The sequence below is a fragment of the Diadema antillarum genome, unplaced genomic scaffold, assembly GCF_040938485.1.
Source record: "Diadema antillarum isolate AM-2024a unplaced genomic scaffold, OU_Dant_1.0 seq00001846_RagTag, whole genome shotgun sequence".
NCBI classification, from domain to species: Eukaryota; Metazoa; Echinodermata; class Echinoidea; order Diadematoida; family Diadematidae; genus Diadema; species Diadema antillarum.
The window spans coordinates 818,261-842,302 of record NW_027272518.1 but is presented as its reverse complement, the minus strand read 5'-3'; the positions used below and the strand labels follow the sequence as shown (position 1 = coordinate 842,302).

At 38.4% G+C, this 24,042-nt stretch overlaps 1 long non-coding RNA gene across 1 annotated transcript; it reads right to left on the bottom strand.

Annotated features, from left to right (window-relative positions):
• Window positions 1–21,381: 21,381 nt before the first annotated feature.
• LOC139712718 (uncharacterized) lies at window positions 21,382–23,800 on the bottom strand. Its single transcript, XR_011709594.1, has 3 exons — window positions 23,013–23,800; window positions 22,585–22,716; window positions 21,382–21,745 (listed from the first exon to the last, which is right to left on the bottom strand). It is a non-coding gene; the product is annotated as an uncharacterized lncRNA (long non-coding RNA).
• Between the last annotated feature and the right edge of the window lie 242 nt (window positions 23,801–24,042).

Here is a 24,042-nt window from a genome sequence, read left to right as displayed (position 1 = left end):
CTAATTTGCTTAATTATGAATAAAATATACTTTTTACCACCTGAGAAACGTTTATCCCTTATAAATTGGTAATTCTATTCTCTGTACAAACATTTCAAATCATTTTTTCCAGCTATTTTGCAAAGAATTGCTAGAAAATGTGTATCTGAAACTAATAATTTCTGTAGCTTTGCAGCCATTTTGTTTATGCAAATTAGATGGTCAAGATCGGTGAATTTCGCTTGGGAACCGTATTTTTCGGATTCAACATACTCAAATTAGGTAAAAGAGACTGGTTCCCAACTTTTACTCAAAAATGCCTGCAACACCATTTTAGAGAGCCCTTTTTCAGAAATCCCACTAGACTACTGTGCGTGCAGAGATAAAAACTACTGATAAGAGATTTCGAGCTATGCGTGCAGAGAAAAAAAAAATGCTGATTAGAGGTTTCGTGCTGTGCGTGCAGAGATAAAACTACTGATCAGAGATTTTTCTTTAATTGCTCTTGCAGAGTTATTAACGTCATAAATGTGTTTTTGATGATATTTGCTCCCGCATCATGAGAAATAGCACACTGGAGAGTTGTAAAGCTTCTCAAAGGGACGCTTTTGATGATTTAAAATTTCTATTAGAATCTGATGCAAGCCAGTCGCTATCCGTTATCGGATTAAGTGAGACATGGTTAGCTTCCAATACAGAAAATTATTTCGCAATTGAGGGTTATAATTTGTTTGTTAACAATAGGCTTGATAAGAATGGAGGGGACGTTGCATTGTACATATCACGTTCCTTTGATACTATTGTTCATGAAGATATTTCTAGAATGGACAATGTTGTTGAATCTTTGTTTATAGAAATTCTTATCCCAGGATGTAGAAATCTTATGGTAGGCATTATATACAGACCTCCTAATTCAAACGCCAATGATTTTTTAACTTATTTTTCAGATCTTGATAATTCACACTTTTTCCGAAATAAGGATTGCTTTTTACTCGGTGATTTCAATATTGATTTGCTGAAGTCTGAGCATGATAATATCTCTAGTGATTTTCTTCACACACTTCTGTCCTCGTCCTTTCTTCCTCTTATTTCTAAACCCACACGTGTTACAGATCGCTCTGCCACCCTCATTGACAACTTGTTTTGTAATATTCTACCCCTCCCTGACTCTTTTATAATCCTTTCAGATATGACTGATCATTTTCCAATAATGACTTGTTTTACTCTTAAAACACCAGCTAATATTAAACCTATTTCACCTCTTTTGTTTAGACGTAGAGTTTCACCTGAAAAGTTAGCTAGTTTTGATGTGGCCCTGTGGAGAATGCTGACTGGTCAGGAGTATTTGGCAGCGATGATGTTAATATATCCTTTTGTAATTTTATGGAAACTTTTAATCATCATTTAGATGATGTAATCCCAAAACAAAGAAATAGAACAGAGTATAAAAAGACACCTAGATTACCTTGGATTTCCAGATCAATTCTTCGTTCAATTAATAGGAAAAATCGTTTGTATTACAAGTACAAATTGGAAAAAACTGAGCGATCGAAGAATAGATATACATCATATAAAAATACTTTGACAATGATTTTACGTTCTGAAAAGAAAAGATATTACTTTAAGCAATTATCGAAATATAAGTTTGATATGAAAAAATACTTGGAAAGTCCTAAAACAGGCCATGAATGTTCCGAGTAAACACTCTGACATTGATAAAATTAAATTGAATGATGAATCGATTAATGATCCTCTTCATATTGCAAATATTTTTAATTCTTATTTTTTAAAAATAGGCGAAAATTATGCTCAAAACATTCCTGCAACAGATTCTCATTTTACTGAATTTTTAGGTCAGCGTAATTCTGATTCCATATTTTTTATACCAACTAACAGATTTGAAATTATTGATATAATTTCTTCTTTTGAAAATAAACGAAGTTCTGGTTATGATGAGATATATAATTTCATACTTAAGGGTGTTATTTCCTCGATTGCTGATCCACTTGCTCATATATTTAATCTGTCAATTTTTAATGGTGTGTTCCCTGATAAAATGAAATTAGCTAAAGTAATCCCAATATTTAAGGCAGGCGATAAGTTCGAAGTCAGCAATTATCGCCCAATTTCATTATTATCGTCATTGTCTATTAAGGTTTTAGAAAAACTTATTTACAAGAGAATGATCAATTTTTTGAAGGTACACGACGTTTTTACGAATTTTCAGTTTGGTTTTCGTGAGAAACATAGTACTACGCATGCTCTTTTGCATTTTGTTGATAGAGTTGTTCACGCAATCGATAACCATTCTCATCTAGTTAGTATTTTCTTGGACTTCTCCAAGGCCTTCGACACTATCAATCACGATATTTTACTTTATAAGTTATCGCATTATGGAATACGTGGGAAGGCCTTGGAGTGGTTCAAGAGTTATTTAGTTGATAGAAAACAATTCGTTACAATTAAAAACAATGATTCCGTTGTCAGAGAAGTTAAATGTGGTGTCCCACAGGGAAGTCTCTTAGGGCCGTTATTGTTTATTATTTATATCAATGATTTTTGTCGCGTATCCGACGACCTCCCTTTTATTCATTTTGCAGATGACACTAATGTATTTTTTGCCCATAATGATATTGATTTTCTCGTTCATAAAATTAACATTGAATTGAAAAAAGTGACAAATTGGGTCAGGGCCAATAGGCTATCACTCAATGCTCAAAAAACAAAATATATGCTTTCTAGTAATATTGTTGATAGTTTAAGTACAAATATAGTATTAGATGACTCTCATCTACAAAGAGTCTCACATATCAAATTTTTGGGTGTCATTGTGGATGAAAAACTTTCCTGGAAATCACATGTTGATAATGTCTGCAATATAATTTCACGTAATATAGGCATTGTAAATAGATTGAAATTTCATATTCCACAAAAATCATTACTTATGCTATATTCGTCGTTAATATTGCCTCATCTTAATTATGGAATATTAGTTTGGGGCAACACGCATCAGAATTTCTTAGAGAGAGTGTTCCTCTTACAAAAGAAAGCTCTACGTGTTATCTGTTATTCCCCTGTACGTTCTCATACAAATATGTTGTTTGCCTCCAACAAGCTCTTAAAAATTGCAGATTTGTTTTTGTTTAATTCAGGGCAATTTATGTACAAGTATTGTAATAACTTGCTTCCGTCTATTTTTGACTCTATGTTCCTAAAAAATCAATCATTTCATGAATATCATACTAGGCGTTCCAATGAATTTCACTTACCTCTTTTAAGAACGATTTTTGCTAAAAACACACTTATTTATGTAGGCCCAAATTATTGGAATTCTTTGAATCAAGACATAAAAAACGCTCCATCCATATGTTCTTTCAAGAGGAGACTGAAGTCTTTTTTATTGCAATCGTACGACTCTACAATACCGAATTAACCATTTGGCCTTTTTTTCTCAGTTACACTTACCTGCTCACTTTGTCCCCTCTTCAAAGAATTAATGGTATCTTTTTCCTTGATGCTCGCAATGTTGTCACCTATGCCATTTTGCCCATAGCGTCTTGAAGTTGACTTTCCGTATGTGACTCCTGTTCATATGTCCCTCTATTTTCTATTTTCTTGTCTTATTTCAGGCGTCAAAATATTACTTTTCCCCTACAACTATCCTCTTATTCTCTTGGCATGCTTCTGTCGAAGATCGCTGTTTCTGTTGTTCTGTTTCTGTTTCTGTTGTGCATTTTTGTCTGCTATTTTGTCTTCAGTTTGTCAGTCTTGTCCATTCCGTTTGTCTTGTACAACCTTTTTTTTTCAGTAGTTGTCTCGTTGTCTAGTCCTGTTTCATGTTTGTTCGCGTCTATGAAAGTGTATATATGGTAATCTAATTTTTAGTGGGCTTCCAGACTTCTTCCACTTTATTATCTTTTGTATCCAGACTTCTTCCACTTTGTTATCTTTTGTATCTACGATGATTCGATTCCATCAATGTTCTTCTCCAGAGGGGCCCACACACTACAAGCTCTGTCTTTTCAGTGGGTCCCTCCATTTTTCGCACGGTATACATGTACTTCATTTCGATCACTTCTGTTTCTTTTTTACTATACAATGTATGATTACTAAAGGTCCTCAATTATTGTCCAGTCTTTTCATTTCACTATGTTCTATTTACCTTGTTCTCTGTTATCAAAAGAAGTGAAACATATGTTATGTCGGAAAATGAAATAAACTTTGAATTGAATTGAATTGAGTTGAATTTTGAAAATGATGCCCTTTTGTTTTGTTTTGTTTTTTACAAAAATAAATCTTGCAGTGTTGATAACTTCTTCGTGAGATGAATACATGGATGCAGGCAGTTATCCTTCATTAAGGGGTGTCATCATCACCTTATTGCCTACAAAGTATCGTTTAAGACTTTTATTTATCAAACAGATTAACTTTATGTTTTTGAGCTGTTTCAGTGGTAGCCAAAACAAAGAAATACATTAAAATACCACAATCGCTCAAAGTTGTGTGACATTGTTAACTACTATGTGGGCCCTACTAAGATCGAGCACCACAAGAACATAATAAGAAAACAATTTGTAGTCAAGCAGAGTTGGGGGGGGGGGGGTGGAGAAGGGTGAATAGAGGGGGAGAAGGGGGAGGTAGAGGGGGAGGAGGCGGGAGAGGAAGGGATTTGACAGAATAGATCAATATAAACCAGCAGAGCTTGTATGAGATGAATACTTCCCATTGACTTGTGTGCATTACATGCATACTCTATAGCGCTCATATGGGTAAATAATTCCCCATAGAGACGTGTATTAAAATTCAAAAAAAAAAAACACAAACAGTTAAATAGCTGGGAGAAATGAGGTATTTCATTTAACTAACCTGGATTGATGAGATATAACCTTTCATCCGCCAAATTTCCAGTGCGGGTTCTTCAGCTCAAACTCTTTAAGTGACTGCAAAGCCAGACTACAAGTTCTTTTCACTAAAAAATCAACTATTTTGTGTACATGCACCTAATGAAATATAGGTCCTTCAAATACCATGAGAAAAGCTTTCGTCTTGCAGCCAAAAATCAGTTTGTACGGGAGCATACTCAATATTTCCAGCTATTCATTTTTTTTTTCTTTGCCAAACTACATTATTGATTTTCAATTCTTTTTTCTTCTGTTTCGGTATCTTTGGTACTATTTTGTGAAGGGGTCTGGGGCATTCCATTTATTTTTATTTACAGGTGTGAGCCCTATAGAGTCTGGGACAGAAACACCGAAGTTGAAGTGATACCTTAGCACAGGAAAATGGCACCCGGAAATTCATGTCACATACATACATGTATGACCATGTGCAGGATTTTTTCCGGGGGAGGAGGCGACGCTCCAGCGAGGAAGCCCTGTTGCGACACGGATTGTCGCCCCTACACGGATTGTCGCCTCCTGCTCGGGGCGACAATCCGTGACGGGCGCTGGCGGCACGGATTGTCGCCCCCTACACGGATTGTCGCCTGGCGACAATCCGTGACGCTTGTGCAGTTCCCAGTTTTTTCACCTCGAAGGCGACAATCCGTGTTGGCAAAAAAATTGTTGCGACACGGATTGTCGCCCCGTCACAGATTGTCGCCCCGGGCTCGGGGTGGTTCCTCCGGTGTTAAGCTTTGGTGGGATTGGTATGACTGGTAAGTTATGCGTATGTGTGTGTGTGTGTGTGTGTGTGTGTGTGTGTGCGTGTGTGTGTGTGTATTGTGAGCTGCATGATATGTGATGTGTATGATTTGTTGTGTGTGTGTGTGTCTGTGTGTGTGTGTGTAAATGTGTGTATGTGTGTGTGTTTGGAGTATAATAATACAATATGTAGAAACTGTTCACGTGTGGTGGTCATAGTGGTAGTGGTTTGTTTGACTGTGTGTATACGTGTGCCTGTATGCTTACGTGTGTATGTGGAATATAGCGGCGCTACTGTGGCAATACAAACGCGTTCAGAGTGTATGAGCACGTGTTTAAATAATTCACACCAGCGTTGATCTAAAAATAGTATGGGTGTGTGAACCAATATCAGCGGTGAGGCAGGCTAGGCGAGAGAGAGACCGAGAGAAAATACATACGAGGGAGGTACCCTCCCCAAATGTTATTTGTCTTTGTTCATTTTTCACTGCAGTCATTTTCTTCCATCAGTTTTATAAACTAGAACGTCCATACCACTATTCTTTGTCCCAGAATAGGTTTGGCATGCTTTATGCATGAGCGAATAATTTCCACACGCCGTAGAAAATTTGTCAATCGTTAGTTGATTTTAGCACAAACGAACTGCCATTGCACACCGCTAATACATACGTAATACAAACAAACACCAACAAACACTCAAACAAATCTTCATAATGCAAATAAACCAACTCAACACTTTTTTCCTTGATATTCATTGATTTCATTCAAATCATTCATAAATCAACTCATTCTGGATGTAACATGAAAAAAAAGTTACAAATGGCAATTCGAAACAGAAAAAAATCCATTTGTCAATTTATACCACAAATAATCTCACTTCAACAAAGATAACTCGATTATACACCAACCCTACTAACAATTTCTTCACGAGAAAGTTTTGACATGTAGGGCCCTTACTACCAAACCTATATTCCTTGAATACATTGGTTTGGATCATGTAACACCTTCTTACTTACAAGGGCATATACATAAAAAACACACAAATACATTACACGAATCTAGAATGAAATCAGTCATAAAAAAACCCAACCACCCCCTCCCCTCCCCATCCGAAACAAATCTAGGGCCTACATCTATCCTAAATATTAAATCCTACCAACATCTGTCATACCATTTATAATTATCCTTCTTCAAATCCAATCCCCAACCCACCAACCCCTGATTAAACAAAATCTAAATCATCCCACACCCACATTCACCAACCCAAATACATACACACACACACACACACACACACCCACACACACACACGAAGGTTCCGTTATTCCGAAGTTTCATTTTTTCCGAGGCTTCATTTTAATATCCGAAACACACAATTCCCTATACCTAGAGGTTCGTTGATCCAAAAATGAAATTCGGAATAACGAACCTTCGGAATAATGAGCCTTCGGACGAATGAGCCTTCGGACGAATGAGCCTTCAGAGTAACAAACTTTTGCAATAACGAAATGTAACCCCCTTCCCACATACCGACGCACAGCCGAACCGATACCACATTCCTTCCTGATGAAACAATTTCCCAATGTTGATAAATAAGACATAATGAACCGTATGCAGAAAAGCAGCATCTGCCCGCACGCAAGCTCCACTCCGAATTCATAATTATACAAATCTGCCAAACAAACTCATCAAATTCAAAGCTGCTGATAAAATCAATATCAACGTTTATGCCAGCAACAGCTTAGTAGGTATCCCTCCCCACGCGCAGCTGAAAAACACATACGCAAAAAACTGACATAATAAACACATTCTTCCATCACAAACACACAAACACACACACAAACGGACACTAAATTATCATGTGCACGTGCACATACACACTTCCTTGAAACCTCACCATGACTTTTTACATGGCATGTTTGCATGGATGTAGCCATGTAAGTTATGTGTTAGTATTTCAATGATTATGTCCAGAACGATATTACCCAGCAAAATGTGCTTCGAGGACGGGCAACAATCCGTGCCGCCAGCCCCCTACACGGATTGTCGCCAGGCGACAATCCGTGCCGCCAACGCCCGTCACGGATTGTCGCCCCGAGCAGGAGGCGACAATCCGTGTAGGGGCGACAATCCGTGTCGCAACAAGCCCCTTGCCACACGAGGGAACTTCTGAATTTTTAGTGAAATTCAACGATCTGGTGCACACTTTTTGTGTTGATTTTTCAAGCAAAAAAAGTAAGAAAAATGAGTATCCAGGGCAACGGCGTAAATCCGTCCTGAGGAGTGGGGGGGGGGGGGGGGGGATGGTCACCATCACCACGATTACAAGCCCACCGGACCGGCGCAGCCTTGGGGAGGGGGGGGGGGGGAGAGAAGCTTGGTGCCCCCCCCCCCCCCCCCCACACACACACTTTATACAGGGATCGGACGTCCCACTCTTTTGCATGAAATATAATGTGGGAGGAAAGTGGCAGCAAATATATGAAGACGAAGTTCTTGTTGCCTTTTTTTTTTTTTTTTTGCTTATCAGATGACTTTCGGCGGAAAATCAGACCTTAAAAGTATGAAAACATTTTTTTTTTTAAATATATGTGAGAGGGAGCGGAACGACCGAAAGGGGGGAGGGTGTGTATGGGGGGTGGTAGCCTTCTCCCACACGAGGAAGATTTTGCATTTTCAGCCCTGAAATTCAGCGATCTGGTGCACACTTTTGGTAAAAAATGTGTTTTCTTTTCTTTAAAAAAACAATAAGAAAATGAAATATTCACAATATATTATTGAATGACTAAATCGTGGTATTTCAGCTCTTGCTCCGCATGTGCGACATCACTGTGAAGGCCTACTAAATAATGGGGCCTATCACCGGCGAAGACAGGATTTGATCTAAGGAGGAGCGGTTATGTGAGGGAGCGAAGCAAGCGAGGGGGGGGGGGGAGGGTATGGTAGGGGGGTTTCCCCCTCCCGCGGTGAAATCTTTTTGCATTGAAAATTTTGACAATGTGACAGTCAAAAAACTGCCGTTTGTAGCTATATTCTTTGGAAATTAAGGGAGGGGCACACCGGGCGCAACTGCTGCCAATCACTGGCAGCAACATCAGGAGAATGGCATAGCGATTAGATGCGAGTGAGCTTGAAAATTTTGACATTTTACAGTCTAAAAACTGCCGTTTGTAGCTATACTTTTCGCTTTGGAAATTAAGGGGGACCGCACCGGGCGCAACATCTGCTGTCAATCACTGGCAGCAACATCAGGAGAATGGCATAGCGGTTAAATGCGAGCGAGCGGAGCGAGCGAGCTTCAAAATTTTGACATTTTACAGTCCAAAGACTGCCGTTTGTGGCTGTATTTTTTCGCTATGGAAATTAAGGGGGGCACACCGGGCGAAAACTGCCGGCAATTACTGGCAGCGACATCAGGAGAGTGGCATAACGATTAAATGCAAGCGAGCGAAGCGAGTGAGTTTGAAAATTTTGACATTTTACAGTCTAAAAACTGCCGTTTGTAGCTATACTTTTTCGCTTTGGAAATTAAGGGGGACCGCACCGGGCGCAACTGCTGTCAATCACTGGCAGCAACATCAGGAGAATGGCAAAGCGGTTAAATGCGAGCGGGCGGAGCGAGCGAGCTTCAAAATTTTGACATTTTACAGTCCAAAGACTGCCGTTTGTGGCTGTATTTTTTCGCTATGGAAATTAAGGGGGGCACACCGGGCGAAAACTGCCGGCAATTACTGGCAGCGACATCAGGAGAGTGGCATAACGATTAAATGCAAGCGAGCGAAGCGAGTGAGTTTGAAAATTTTGACATTTTACAGTCCCCCAAACTGCCATTTGTAGCAATACTTTTTCGCTTTGGAAATTAAGGGGGCGCACCGGGCGAAAACTGCTGGCAATTACTGGCAGCAAAATCAGGAGAATGGAATAATGATCAAATGCGAGCGAGCGAAGCGAGCGAGCTTCAAAATTTTGACATTTTATAGTCCAAAGACTGCCGTTTGTCGCTGTATTTTTTTCGCTTTGGAAATTAAGGGGGGCACACCGGGCGCAACTGCCGGCAATTACTGGCAGCAACATCAGGAGAATGGCATAACGATTAAATGCGAGCGAGCGAAGCGAGTGAGCTTGAAAATTTTGATATTTTACAGTCCCAAAAACTGTCCTTTGTGGCTGTATTTTTTCGCTTTGGAAATTAAGGGGGCGCAACGGGCGAAAATTGCTGGCAATTACTGGCAGCAACATCAGGAGAATGGCATAATGATAATGCGAGCGAGCGAAGCGAGTGAGCTGAAAATTTTTGACATTTTACAGTCCCAAAAACTGTCGTTTGTGGCTTTTTTTTCGCTTTGGAAATTAAGGGGGCGCACAGGGCGAAAACTACTGGCAATTACTGGCAGCAGCATCAGGAAAATGGCATAATAATTGAATGCGAGCGAGCGAAGCGAGCGAGCTTCAAAATTTTGACATTTTACAGTCCCCCAAACTGCCGTTTGTAGCCATACTTTTTCGCTTTGGAAATTAAGGGGGGGGGGGGCGCACCGGGCGAAAACTGCTGGCAATTATTGGCAGCAAAATCAGGAGAATGGAATAATGATCAAATGCGAGCGAGCGAGGCGAGCGAGCTTCAAAATTTTGACATTTTACAGTCCAAAGACTGCCGTTTGTCGCTGTATTTTTTTTTCGCTTTGGAAATTAAGGGGGGCACACCGGGCGCAACTGCCGGCAATTACTGGCAGCAACATCAGGTGAATGGTATAATGATTTAATGCGAGCGAGCGAAGCGAGTGAGCTTGAAAATTTTGATATTTTACAGTCCCCAAAACTGTCCTTTATGGCTGTATATATATGTATATTTTTGCTTTGGAAATTAAGGGGGGCGCAACGGGCGAAAACTGCTGGCAATTACTGGCAGCAAAATCATTAGAATGGAATGATGATCAAATGCGAGCGAGTGAAGCGAGCGAGCTTCAAAATTTTGACATTTTACAGTCCAAAGACTGCCGTTTGTCGCTGTATTTTTTTTTTTCGCTTTGGAAATTAAGGGGGGGGGGGCACACCGGGCGAAAACTGCTGGCAATTACTGGCAGCAACATCAGGAGAATGGCATAATGATTAAATGCGAGCGAGCGAAGCGAGTGAACTTAAAAATTTTGACATTTACAGTCCCCAAACCTGTCGTTTGTGGCTGGTTTTTTTTTTTCCGCTTTGGAAATTAAGGGGGCGCACCGGGCGCAACTGCTGTCAGTCAGTGGCAGCAACATTAGGAGAACGGCATAGCGGTTAAATGCGAGCGAGCGGAGCGAGCGAGCCTTAAGATTTTTACATTTTACACTCAAAAAACTGCCGTTTGTAGCTATATTTTTCGCTTTTGTTTGTCCCACTTTTATGGGGGAACCATTCCCCCCCCCCCCATCGACGCCTCTGCATAATGAGGGTGCCTTTGTTAAGTAAAAGATCTGCTACACACCCTTTGATGAATTAGGGAAATATACGTCAATGTCAAAAGTGTACAAAGTTTATCGAAAGGGATCGTGTATAGCGCAGCTTTGCATGTTTATGATTGCAATGAAACGATCTGGTGCATAGTTCTGGCGATATTTGGACAATTTTCCATTTAGAAAGTTCGAGATTTGTCCTCATCTCGGGAATTGCTTGGGGGATAAATGATTTGTCTGCCTAAACACTTCCGTAGGAGTGGGGCAAATGCCCCTTTGCCCCCCCCCCCATAGATTCGACGCCAATGATCTTCCCTGGGTATGCCCATAGATGTATCCTGACTGAGTCATCAGTCACTGTCGTTTCTCAGGAATGATTCAGGAAATGGAGGGGGTTCAATTATGGCTTTATAGTTTTTTTATAGTTTTTTTTTCTTTTCGTACATATTTTGCAGATGGTCCCCAGTTACTCGCGTCATAGCATGTTTACATGTAGGCCTATACTATTTGACGTTGTCAACGTCTGAGCCACATCTTACAGTGCATGTCGATTTTACTTTCTTCGCGAGCGAGCGAAGCGAGCGAGCGCTTGAGAAAATTATACATTTTCCTACAAGATAGAATACTGTTCAGCTCTGTTACCTGTCTGAAGGCCGGCGTACAAAACGTCATGCAATATGCCAAAATTGATACAATCACATTTCTGCTTCCTCCATTTTTCCTCAAAATTCAGGGGGGGATGATTGTACAGGCCATCCCCCCCTCCTTCATTTCAGGGGGGGGGGGGATATACCCCCCCATCCCCCCCGGGATTTACGCCCATGATCCAGGGACATCGCGTCGTATGCATAAAAAGTAGCAATTGCTTATGCTGGCATTTTGCTTGAATCCGTATGCATGAAAATAAGCAATGTTTATTGGTTGCCAGTAAAAGCTTTTGCTTGCTGCCTGCGAGCAATTGCTTAAAAACGTATGCATAAAACATATACCTTTTGCTTCTGCAGGGCAAGCAAATGGTTTAAGTATATACAGGCAAAAGGTTATGCATATGGATTTTAGCAATTGCTTGAGCTTGATCATTTGCTTGACAAGCCTGTGCTTGTGCCTGAAGCTATTGCTTGCAAGCAATTGCTACTTTTTATGCATACGGCCCAATGTTGATGGCTAGATCTGTCACCTCTTCTCTTACGTGTGCGTCTACTAACTGTGTATTAAGTCTATGGATGTGGATCGAGCGGTGAGGGGGGTGTATCCTCCTCCAACGTGAGAGAACCTTTTCATAACCAGAATTATTGAAATTTGTCACACCACTCACGAGGAATGACAAAATAACGGCAGTAAATGCATGTAGATATGATAGCTTTCAGTGGCGGATGGGGGAGGGGGTTAGGGGGTTTAACCCCCCCCCCCCCCTTGGGCTCCTTTATTTTTTTATTTTTTTTGTTATTGTGGGGTTTAGGGGACTGAATCCCCCCCCGCTATTTGATTTTGTTTTTGTTTTTATGATATACACACATTAATGTTGACTACATTATGTGACCGTGCACCACAAAACAAACAAAAAGTCGCACCCCTTGATTTCTTGAGTTTTTCATATTTTCTGAAAGAGCTATCTTTCTTCTACAATATTTTTTTTATTTCAGGATCACAACACAAATGGGAAGGTGTGTGTTCAGGAGTTTTTTCTGCAACCCTTTTTTGTGGGGGGGGGGGAGAATATAAGAATGATCAGGTATGTATTAGAGGCCCCTTTTCATTTCTTGTAATCATTTGTACACTCTTCACTTTCAAGTCTTATAACTGTTGAAAGGATAATGCTACTGTGTCGTAAGTTTGCATTAATCATAAACAGAATGTGTTAATAGAATATGCTCAATTTCTGCTTAATCTGATAATCCCTTCATTGTTGTTGCTCTGGTGGCTTACACCCAGTGTTTTATCCCTTTCATCGCACAGCTAGCGCAGCTTGGTCAAAGATTAAGCGCTTAAATAGACCCTGTACTTCGGAGCCTCTTTAATTAGTTCACGCTTTTCCAGAGTGTGTGCTTTCTTTCCAGTATTTAGGTAGGTTAGGGGAGTCCATTTGAATTGAGTTACACATTATTTTAAAGCTTAGAGTCTGCTCTTTCAGAACCTGTCCCGAACTAAAAATCCTTGTCTGGCGACCTTTTGTTGGTTTTGTGATGCAGGGCCACATATTGAAAGTAGGCCTATGATGTGCAGGCATGGAGCTATCAAAACATTTTGTAGTTCCATGGTCCAGGCATTTAAATTCTCTCTCACACACACACACACACACACACACACACACACACTCACACACCATCTTTCAACGGGCTCAGACAAGGTTCTCCTTTCATTATTGTAATTGATATAATAACTTTTTGGCCAAATTTTCACTGAACCAACATGTTTTTTTTTTTCTTCTTCTTCTTCTTTAGAGACTACAATAGAAATTGCATAAGCATAATGAACATACATGATTATAGTCAACTGCAGTATAATACATGGGCACGCATAAGTTCGGGTGCTTCTGCACCTCTTACTTTTTTATTTCATAGGGGTGCTATGCCCCCCTTCTCCATAAAGTGAGGGGTGCAGAAGTACCCCAGCACCCCGCTTCCCAGGGGCCTGATTGCACTGACGGAATAGGGTTTTACGTGCAGGTACGGCAGTTATCAGACGGGAAATTAAGGATAAATGGTGTTTTTTCTACAAAGTATCTAGGAATCTAAGAGGTTGTAAGTTATTGTCACGCACGCGCGCGAATAATTTGCAGAAAGATTAACGCGCCAATCTGAGTTCTGCAACGATGAACCCCGACGGTCAGAGATTGCGCAAGAAAGTGCCATTTTTGCTCCATGGACTTATCGCGAGGGCTCTCTGTGGACGTATGTACCTTCTGTAATATAAGCATGCACTTTACATGAGTAACGTATAAATCTGCAAAGGTAACTTATAAATTGCTATAAGTTTACAGATTACTGGTTTAAACTCTTCTAGCCTTTCAAATCATAAACTCATGATATCAAGCACTAGCCACTACTTGCAATGATTATTACTTGATATTGATTGACCCTACTCAAACTGCAATCGGCACAAGTATAGTCGCTTTAAGTGTGAACAATTTCTGCAATCAGTGAGAGATTTACTCTTACGTCTTCTTGGCCCTTTGCATCTGTTATATTTGTTAGTTTTCTGGAATGCTTGCATTTAAAGGAGATTACCCCTTGACGTCGCAGCAAAGATCCTCCGGGGAACGTACGGTGGAAGATTCACCAGAAGAGGCTACGGGAGGACAGGACAACGGGCCGAGAACGTCAGAAGATGAATGCACAGCAGTATGATTTTGATGATGGTAAAGAGCAATTCAAGAGACAAAAAAAAAAATGTACAGATGCTTTCTCAACTGAATGCGTTTTCGAAACATACATTGATTTCAAAGAGACGACCACAAAAAACACACGAAATGTCAGACATGGATATTTAGTGAAGGGCAGATTCTGAAAGAGCAGACTCTAAGCTTTAAAATTATGTATAACTCAATTCAAATGGATTCTCCTAACCTATATAAATATTGGAAAGAAAGCACACCCGAGAAAGAAGTAAACTGAGAAAAGAGTCCCTGAAGTACAGTGTCTATCATTTTTTTTTCTTTTAAGTGCTTTGCCTTTTATAACCACAACTGTTTCTTTAATGTTTAAGACTGCAGATTGGATTTGGATTAAGTTCTTACTGTCGAGACCAGTATATAGTATTGAGTTTTATACCGCGTTATTGACATATAACCGTGGAGTGTATCGTAAGTTTAATATTAATAAACTAACCAATGTGAATGTGAACATTTTTTTTTCATAGTTGATATTGTCTCGAGGTGCAGGTTCTGGTCTATGGGAGTAGGTACATTTGATGTACGGTATTCTATTATGCCAAATGTGTGCGAAAATGTTATGAACAACAATGTCGAACGTTAGTCCAACATATCTGCGTAATAATCATTATTCCAGATTTTTGTAACCGATATCATCCTTTCAAATCAAATATAAGAAGGGTTTAGACCACCAATACGGCAAACTCTGCTCCCTCCTCACAGAAATCCCAGAAAAAAATACGAGCAATGCTAACTTCAATGAATCCAGGTCGAATAATTGGTTAACAATGTCATAAACAGACGAAATATATAAAAGACGAAAATAAAAAAAGTGTAAAAGAGCTTGAAAGGCACGAGAAAGGTTGTCGTTTAAATTAAAAACATAGAATTTGCAAACCAGAAAAAAAAAAATCTTTATTGTGAGGGAAGATAAAGTCAAAATTATTTTTGTCTACCCTAACTGATATTTGGCTACTAAAATACATTCTTTCGTATACTAGTATACTGTAGTTAGAAGAATTAAAACACAGTCCATTGACAATGAATGCACTTTGAAGTCGTTTTAATTCGACTGAAATTTCCGAAGATACCATCAATGCTTACACTTGTCTGGAGAAAAAAAAACACACATTGGTATGTTTATTTCAAGAATGAACTAAGTGAATAAACACGATATTCTTGAATTCACACAAAGTGCATTTTCAATGATCAGTCACTTATGTACTTGGCTTTTTAGCAGTCCCCTCCATTTCCGACCTTTTCTTTCTTATGATTCAGTCACATTTTGCCCATGTATTTTTTCAACTCGGCCGTGATAAGGCAAAGGAACGTAACTCAAAATTTGGGCATTTTGAGTTATGAGCATATGGCTCCTAAATAAAATGTGCTCTTTTTAATGGTGAATGTCTCAATTCTCAAATGTTTACCATTTCAGAGATAAAAAGCATATCTCACACACCTTTTTCACAACGTTGCCGTTTCCAGCTAGGCAAAACAACGTAAGCTGAGATACGTATAGAATGACAAAGAAAGCTTTTTCGCTGTTACGGCAAATGAACGTATCTTTACATACACTGTTTTTTCATGGTGGTTTCTCAAGAAAAAAGAAGGAAATTGCGACGCCAAAAGAACGTATGTCATCATACAGCGCTTTGCTGTATAAAATCAGGGCCATGCGCGCTGCAGTCAGCACGGCAAAACAACGTATCAACATCGTGGCCATCACAACACACGCTATGTTTCACTGCATAACTACCTACGGCTACGTGCTGCAGATCCATTTCAGCCGCGGCAGTGAGTGTAGTGCCGGGCCGCCGCTGCTGCCGGCCGCTTGCGACTTACAGCTGCAGCAGTGCTGCAGCAGAGTACTGGTTGACTGGCAGGCAAGCTTTGCTGCAGTGTGAACCATGAAGTCATGCCAATTGTTCTGTTTTGCAGTCGTGGAATGGATATTCTCCTGACCAGTTAATGCTACCACAAAGAAAATCAGCGGTAACACCGGTAAGTTTTACTTTGTTTTTGTCAGGTCTAAGTTTGATCCAGCCCGACCAGACGCCGTGCGAAGTACGGCGATTGGGCTGTACAGAGTGGATGACAGTACGCATTGCTAGTAGGGTCCAGTTCTTTCGATAATAGTTTTCACTAACATTTAAGAAAACGATGAGTAAAAAAATAAATAAATAAACAAAAAGACATCAAGCTATGAAAATAAAGAGCAAACTTAGATCTATGAGTATGACAGCCTTTCCTGTTGGTGGGCTTGGCAAAACGAGGCTCATTGGTGTGGTTGTGGTTCTACTAATTATGAGGACTACGTAAATGTAGGATACTTGTTCTACTACTAGTGGTCTAGTAGATCAAGTATTGACTCTCAAAAGAAATTTACCTATGCGCAAAGGAAGTGGACCCCAATATACTGTTATGATCATCGACACCATTCGACTTCAGATCTTCTACCTCAAATTCAGTTTTCGTCTAAAAGTCTAAAAAAGTAACAGCTTTATAGTAAACAGTACACTCGACTTCAAGCAAATGACAATAAAGCTTGATACTGATGGATTCCATTTAGTCTTCAGTGGCTACATGAACTGATGGCAGACGATATGTTCTAATAATGACATTAACAGCATTACTTTGGCAAGAAAAGCAGGGACAAAATATAATGTTTGGTCTACATCTTTGGTTAAACATAAGTAGTCTTAGATCTTGTTTGTTATTTCTTGAAAGGATGAAGAATGTGATTGAGGTGTTTTCATACATACAGTAATTTACTCACTTAAAATTAGCCTCAAAGATAAAGCAATATTTAATGGTACTCTGTACGTGCTAACTATAGAGGCCTGATTTATTTTCTCCTTAATTCTTTGTGCAATTTTAGTCAGCTGTACATATTCTTTAAACATTATTTTTTTTTCATTTCGATACAATATAATGCATTGTAGCCATGGTAGATCCTATACATGCTATACGTTCCACCCCTCCCCCATAAAAATGTTGAGGGCAAAAGCTCATGGAATTCAAATATTTATTCTTAAGTTAGGGGTTTTTAAATACTATGGAAAGTTCAAATATTCAGACCCAATCGTCTACTTTAGGTGATATTGACATTCGTGTTGAAATACGTATTTGCTTGTCTCCCTTTTCAGTGTCCACACCAACCGCCACTCTCTTAATTTCAAGAATTTTTTTTTTAAGTCCTAAGGATTTATTTCTTTAAGTCCTAGCGGACTGTAAATACAGACAAAACCTTAGGACTTAAAAGTAAGTCTTAGCTAGGATTTAAAAATTTAAGTCTATGTTCGACTTAAATTTCAAGTCTATAGGATTTATTTTTTAAGTCTTATTAGATTACATTTAAATCTTTCTTAGACTTGTTTTTAGAATAAATCCAGCTTGGATTTAAACGACGAAAGACTTATTTTAAGCCTTCCTTGGATTTATTTCAAATAAATCCATCATGGATTTAAACGCAGACTACTGAAAATGACAGCCAATTGATGCACTTTCTTCACATGTAAAGGTCTATTTATTTTAACAAAATCAAACCGATGCATTTTTCACAAACATCGATAAGTTACAAAATATAGAGGTGATTGTCATACACATGTAGGCTCCAGAAAAAATGAAATACGACATGATGAAAACAGAGCATATTTTGCAATAGTCTCAGATGGTCACATCTTCACATTCATGTTACTGATGCTTCTTTCACTGTGTTCTGTAAACAAGTTACTAGACGACTGGAACCTTCATTGCCAAATAGATTACTTTTTTTCACTTTTTCTTTAAATCTTGCAAGATGACTCCATACGACTCGATTCACTTTCATTTTATGTATTTCTTCCCCTGGTGAGCATCGTTAAGTCGTAAGATGGAAACTATGAACAAATATAAGATTATATATGAATTCTAATAACTTAAATTTTAGAAATGATACTGTGTAATAAACAATACAATCTCCATTAAGTTGACGTTTAGATTTACACGCTTTGTACGTCCCATGCATGCAATTTAAAGAATTGTTTGATTTTTTGGAATGATGCATAGTATAAATTTAATCAAGAGGGAAGTAAAGGCCAAAATTAGTGTAATCAAATTAGAAAAGAGAAGAAATTTCCCTACACAGAATGGTGTAAAGACTATGAAAATCAGCTACGAAATAAGGAAGATATGCCTCTTTTCAATTTCACACATTTCCAGAAAACAGATCTTGTCCAGTCTTTATGAACGTCCAAATGAGGGAATTGATGATGTCATTCCTTCAAAATATTTGTACACTTTTCACCTGCATGTATTTGCATATTCATACGGACTAGTCAAGAAATGTTTTCTGAAAACGTGTTACATTTCCTTATTTCTTACCAGACTTCCCTAATTTTTCCACTATTCCGTAGGGAAAATTTACAATTGAATCCAAACTGTATTACATACAACAGTAGGGAGCAAGATCTATGTAAACTCTGAAGTAAATTCACCTTAAAACATTAAGAAGCTCAAATAACAATTAACATTCTAAACTTACTTCTAAAATTCCTTGAATATCGATTGTCTGAAATGGATTTACATAAGTACATTTCCATACTGCATTTTGGTAGACAAAATGTTTGACAAAAGAATATACAAATTCCTGCTTAATCTATTGATATTTAAGAATCCATCTGAACTGATGACAGGGAACCATCTCAAGAGACTGTTCAAGTGAGATGGACCACTAGTTTCTTAATTACTTTGATGTCATATCTCGTAACAAAGCACTATGTTGAAGTGATGCAATCTGAATTTTTAACTAGAATTATCACTCATTGTGATTAATATACCCCCACCCACAACTGAGGGAATTAGCTCAACCAGGATTATTTTTTCTTACTTTTTAATAAAGAAAAAAAATTACCATGGCAATGCACTGTTCCACCTATCAAATCAAGTGCTCAAAAACTGAGTGAGCAAGATAAATAAACTGACGATTTCTATGGTTTTTACTAAAAATTGTGTAACCATGGCAACACAATGTTGGACATTAAGAAAAAATGAAATTTGCACAACTATAGGCCCTATATCATAGCCATCATATGTGCAAAATTTCAAGCTAAATGCTAAAAGGGTGAGGGGTTTAGTTGAATTCACATTAGTGTATCATTTTCAAGCAAAATATACTGTTACCATGGCAACACATTTTCCACACTGACAAAAGATTTTTTGCACATCTAGGTAATGTAGAGGTAACATGTGCCAAATTTGAAGCCAAAATGCTCTAAACAGAGACAGGAGAATCGAAATGTTTGTATGATTTTCATTGAAAATGCACCGTTACCATGGCAAAACATTGTTTAACAATGATGAAATATGAAGTTTGCATATTTCTGAACTACAATGGTTGCATGTGCCAAATTTCACGCCAAACGCTCAAAGACTGAGGGAGTTACCTGAATCCAAAATATTTTTGTATGATTTTCATTCAAACTATGTTGTTACCATGGCAACACAATGATCAACAATGACGAAACGTTAAGTTTGCACATCTACGTACCATAGTGGTCAGGTGTGCCAAATTTCAAGCTAAATGCTCAAAGACTGAGGTTGTTACATGAATCCACAATATCTTTGTATGCATTTTAGTGAAAAGATGCTGTTACCATGGCAACGCATTGTTCACCATTGATGAAAGATTAAGTTTGCACATCTATATGCTAAAGTTGTTGCATGTGCCAAATGTCAAGCCAATTACTCAAAGAGTGAGGGAGTTAACTGAATCCACAATATTTTTGTATGATTTTCATTCAAAATATGCCGTTACCATGGCAACACATTGATCGACACTTACGAAAGAATACGTTTACACATCTACATACCACAGTGGTCTTTTGTGCCAAATTTCTAGCTAAATGTTCGAAGACTAAAGGAAGTTAGCTGAATCCACAATATTTTGGTATGTTTTTTGGTTTAAAAAAAGCTGTTACCATGGCAACGCATTGCTCACCACATTGTTTCCATATCTATATACCATAGTGGTCATGTGTGCCAAATTTCAAGTCAAATGCTCTAAATTTGTTTAAGGTGCCCATCTGCGCTGAATCTATCCTTCCTCGTGGGTTCAAGCACATACTTTGGCTGGAAAACCAAAGTTTATTTCTTTATAAATAGAGAGTTTCATATTCAAGTGTTTAGCCACAACGTCATAATGAAAATAGCAACAAATCAGCGCTCAATAAATGTGATGGACAATGGCTAACAACACTGTGGGAGTGATGAAAATTAGGTAATCGTTGAATAATTACAAAAGTGTTCAGGGGAACTTAAACTTTCTTGTTTCAATTTAAATCAATGCGGATCTGGCATTACTTTTTTTTTCATCATCAACCAGACATAATATACAGAAAACAAGCCAAAGATGAACAATAAATAAATTGAAACTGGACATGTATAAAAACTTGAAATATTGTTTAAATGTTCACGTAGCAATGCAAATGCAAAAGTGAGGCACACACATACATGATAGTACCTCTAAAGGAAACATTGCGGCATTAACTTTCCTTATTGTGTTATTTTCATTTAAAAATGCACACAAAAAAAATTACAAGGAAACTTTACTACAACCAGGGCATGACAGACATGCTTCTTGTGTGCATGGATTTGTAGCTCAATATAAATGGAAAAGTGAGGCACACATAACATAACTCAATATCCATGAGTCAAACATTATGCATGATAGTATCTTCAAAGGAAACATTGCAGCATTTTACCTGTGTTACTTTGATTTAAGAATTCACCGAAAATTAAGAAAACTTTGCTGCACATCACGGCAAGTCAGATATGCTTCTTGTGTGCATGGGTTTGTGGCACAATGTCGGAAAATCTTACTAGCATCATACACTGACGTGTTCTTGAAGTTCGTGGCTAATGCCCAGAACGAAGCCCTCACTTGGGATTGTAGCACTACATGAATATGCCGCCACAAAATCAAAGAATGCTTCAAGCACCCAAGCATATTTGACGATGAAGACACAGTGGGCTTTAAAGAGTCTGTCAAATTCTTGCTTCCGGTCATCTCCAGCCTGGACTTAGTATGGTCTTGTCCAGGATGAGAAAATACTGGATGTACATCTAGTCACTCCCTTATCTGACTAAGCAGGGCTGGCTGAAGGTGGCATCTTTAGCATCACTGAACTTCACGCTTCTCGCTCGTGATGTATACGTTTCGCGCGGATCAACTTGGCGTTTCCCGTTTGCTAGGGCTTTCAGGTGGGAGAATCTCCAGATCAGAAGATGCTTGGGGCTGGGGTTGGAGTCTCTGCATCAGCAATGCCATGAACATTGGTTCCTACCTAAAAAGAGATTAAACATGTATAGCACTACTGATATTTCGAACTAAATTTCACTTGAATCGTTTGAGCAAATGACAAAGGCTACAATTATTATCAAATAAACTTTGCATCACATAGAGGGAAGTTAAGTTCTCAGTGAGAGGGCACTCTGGGGGAAAAATATTAAAATATAATTTTACATATTGATCTTAAATACAATGTACTAATAACATATTCATCACATAACTTTTAGTTTGTGATGTACAAGTAAATATTTCTGATATATTTCGGAACATATTATTTTAAAACATTTTGTCTCATCTGGTAAACCTCAAAGCCTTGAAAAAAATTCTCAGAAATCAGATTTATACTTTTTGCCATCATCGGGGTGGGGCCTACTTGATATTTACATGTTCCAGACTCATAAGATATTTGATGTACATATTATTACAAATCAATAGAAGTCAGCATGCATTTTTAATCCGTAATTTAATGAATTTAAAAGAAAACTGTCAAAACACGGTAGATACCCCTACACAATACCCATTGCTGAATGTTCTAAAGTTTGTTTGAGAAGAATCGCTTCAAAATCACTGATATATCAGAGAAGAAAACTTTGCATTTCTCACGACAGCATGAGAAATTCAGATTTTTAAATTCCACCTGTTACTGAGTACATGCAGATTCTACATGAGTCTTGCTTTGTAAGATACGAAGCTCAAATATTCTTCTCTAAACATGAGCTGGTACTTAAAAGCCCAATGAAACATGCATATTGATAATTCTCAAAATTGGAAGCTCAATGATTTGATCATAAACTGATTTCAAGTCTATAAACATTAAGCATATACTGTACATACAGGCACATAGTCATTCTGCACCAGGTACTGCTGGGCATCCCTCGGGAGCATGAGAGGTCCTCTCCCTTTCTTCTACATGGGGATGTTGGGTCTGTGAAGCATCGCTGCAAGTAGTGACATTCCACAAAATTCCTATAGAATGGAACACAATACATTTTTTTTCAACTTTAAGTATTTCACCCATTCTCTTTAACATATTAGATATGACGTATTGTATCAGCTCTGACAATCCCTAACATTCAGTTTTCGACTTATTATCAATATCAGTCTATGAAGAGCAAACTCGTACACATTCACTTTCTTGAAAGGTGTAATAGCAATGAAGCATAAACAAATGAGTAAGTTTTACTCTTACACTTTGGACAGAAATTGTTCCAGTAATTATAATCAATGCCACAAGATCTATGAGGATTGGCGGAAGGACTTACTGTCTCCATCCATGTCTTCACATCTTCTTACGATGTCTTGCAACTAAGGGTGGTTTCGCTTGGCAAGTGCAAGATTCTATTGGCGTAAAATGGCCCCCATCTGTTCACCATCTCCTGCACTTTTCTCGGTACAACTGGGCAAAGTCCGCATTGATCTGAAAATAAACACAAAAACTGTGAAATATCAGTGATAAGGAAGTGGAAAATGAAAAACAGAAACGCTTGACAAAAAAAGAGAGGAAGAAAACAAATATGCTTCGGGGGTATAAACGGTCGCCATAGCCACATTTCTAGATTTTTATGTAATTAATTATTTCTTATTGGTCTCGAGGGTTGAACTGTATTTCATGCTGGAGGAAAAAATGAGACCGATATCTCTGATTTTTGTTTTAGATGCTATCGTTAAAATCAATTTTTAGAAATACCAGGGATGTCTTGCATATCTAAACACCAAGAAGGGATAGTCCTGACAGAGTACTCCTTGGAGTACAAATTATACAAATAACAGGTAATTTGCATTCCCTTTATCTTAAAAAATATTAAAAGTAAAAAATAAAAAAGGCCTCATATATTGTAAAACTTCACTACATTCTCTCACTGGTGTATGTGATGCTTAATGCATACATCTCAGCCAGAAGTGTAGATCTGTAGAATTTTTAAGTCTAGATCCTTCTACTCAAACACAGATCACCACATTGATTATGCTACAAAGAGAAAGACTGGAGTAGAATACCTTTATCCAGGTGCGAAATCTTGTTCCATTGCACGAGTTAATCCCATACATTATTTGTTTCATACAACGCCTTCAACAATATTAAACAGACTTACTAGTTCAAGAAAGAGTCTTGAATTCAGTACAGAAATGGCAACCATAAGGCCTAGGTGTCCAGGCCTACTACTGAGTGGTAGTAATAATAGTAGAAGTATTTTCATGGAATGCAAATCAGTAGCACATTCACATTACATACACATGTACGCAGCCGAGTGCAAGTAGCATTGAAGTTGATTATTCCAGTAAAATGAGTGACAT